The following is a 2,500-nucleotide window of genomic DNA, read 5'->3' on the forward strand; positions in this document are numbered from 1 at the left end:
AGTTTTGTTGAGAACTGAATTCCAAGATACTCATACTGTGTTTGTATATGAATTTCGATTTATGTTCTTATCTTGTTATGTACTATCCCCCCAATATTCCTTGTGACCCCGGTACACTTGGTAATAAAGACATATTCTATTCTATTCTATTCTATTCATCTACGACAGTAATTCTCGTGATCCCACAATTATGACCATCTTTCATTTCTTGCTAGACATATCCTCCTTTATGGAACACAACACCATTGGTTTTATCCATATTCAGTTTTAATTGTAAATTACTCGCAGCAGCATGTAAATTATTTGATGGACGTTGTAAATCAACTGTGGTTGTGGATAGCAAAATCGTAGCATCAGCAAAAAAGCAAGAAAAACAAAATAATGCAGTTACTGACGAGCAGTAAAAACAAGACAGGCCTTCAAACAGCCCCTTGCGTTGCCCCTGGGAGACCATTGACACAATCAGATAATTGTGTCCCAGAGAGAGACAGACAGAGAGAGACAGTGACGCCTCCTTGAGCTACTGATACTGATTCTCTCTCTCTCTCTCTCTCTCTCTCTCTCTCTCTCTCTCTCACACACACACACACACACACACACACACACACACACACATACACACACACACACACACACACACACACACACACACACACACACATACACACACACATTCAATATCTGAACAGATTGGTCTCAACGGAACCCGCTTTCCCGCTCCCGGAAAAAAAATGTGCTGTCAGAAAATGTATATTTTCCTCACATTAAATCTGAAGAAAGTGACCCTTCTGTTAGGATGGAAGGTGCCGGCTGAATTACCAACACCAGTCTGGGAATTCCCAATACCTATGTTTACACAGCCAAAATAAGAAGTTATGGTGTCGAGGATGGAAATCAGTCTGCCATCTGCCGTCTGTGATAGTGCTCAGAGACAGAGACAGACAGAGAGACAGAGAGAGACAGAGAGAGAGATGGGGGTAAGAGAGATGATGAGAGAGAGAGAGTGCGAAAGAGAGGGAGTGGGGAGGAGAAAGAGACAAAAGAGATTGAGGAATGAGCTGGGGGGAAAGGGGAGGTGGGGGGGGGGGGGGGCAAATTGGAAAAGACAGACAGACAGACAGACAGGCATACAAACAGAAATAGAAAATGAGAGAGGGGAGAGCAGTGAGGAAGAGAGAGAAGGTGACAGCCTTTCACTGCCATCCTGACCTGTAAGTTCTGTCTTATCTCAGTGAGGTGACAGCCCTTCACTGACATCCTGACTCACCTGTAAGCTCTGTCTTATCTCAGTGAGGTGACAGCCCTTCACTGACATCCTGACTGACTTGTAAGCTCTGTCTTATCCCAGTGAGGTGACAGCCCTTCACTGACATCCTGGCCTGTAAGTTCTGTCTTATCTCAGTGAGGTGACAGCCCTTCACTGACATCCTGACTGACCTGTAAGCTCTGTCTTATCCCAGTGAGGTGACAGCCCTTCACTGACATCCTGACTGACCTGTAAGCTCTGTCTTATCCCGGTGAGGTGACAGCCCTTCACTGACATCCTGACTGACCTGTAAGCTCTGTCTTATCTCAGTGAGGTGACAGCCTTCACTGACATCCTGGCCTGTAAGTTCTGTCTTATCTCAGTGAGGTGACAGCCCTTCACTGACATCCTGGCCTGTAAGTTCTGTCTTATGAGGTGACAGCCCTTCACTGACATCCTGACCTGTAAGTTCTGTCTTATCTCAGTGAGGTGACAGCCCTTCACTGACATCCTGACCTGTAAACCGTGTCTTATCTCAGTGAGGTGACAACAGATGGACAAAAAAAAAAAGAACTTGGCGTCGTATTCCAGTGTTGTAGTCCCTCCTTGGGTAAAGAAGTCCACATCTGTTGTATTTTGAAATCCATTGATACAAAATAACCGAGCAGTTTCATTTTTCAGTTTTATATTCAGATTTTCAAGGAAGTGTTACTGCGATCGGACAAATCCACATACGCTATGCCAATCCTTCTGAGCAGATGCCTGACCAGCAGATCAACCCAACGTGTGTTGTCATGCCTTCATTGCATGCATATGCATTTGTGTATCGATCAGAGTGGATTTCTTCTTCAGAATTTGGTCAGTGGACAACACTCTCGTTGCCATGGGTTCTTTTTCAGTGCGCGAAATGCGTGCTACACACGGGGCCTCGATGTATCATCTCTTCTTAATGACAAGATGCATAGTTCGGTTTTCCAGTCAAACTTGGGAGAGAAAGGGCGAGAGCGGTATTCGAACACACACCATCACGAAAGTCACGCAATGGAATGGATAAAACTTTATTTATTCGTTCATTTATTTATTTATTTTTAGTTGGTGTTGTTATTGTTTTTGTTGGGGGTTTTTTCGTGGTTTTTTTTTTTAAAATATTTTAATTTTAATTTTATCAAGCTGTTTAATGAGCCTGTGTGCCTGAAAGATACTTGATGTATTATGTGAGAGGCTGGTGGTAGACCATACTTAGCCTGCATCTAA

Source organism: Babylonia areolata, chromosome 2, assembly GCF_041734735.1.
Source record: "Babylonia areolata isolate BAREFJ2019XMU chromosome 2, ASM4173473v1, whole genome shotgun sequence".
In the NCBI taxonomy this organism is placed as follows: domain Eukaryota; kingdom Metazoa; phylum Mollusca; class Gastropoda; order Neogastropoda; family Buccinidae; genus Babylonia; species Babylonia areolata.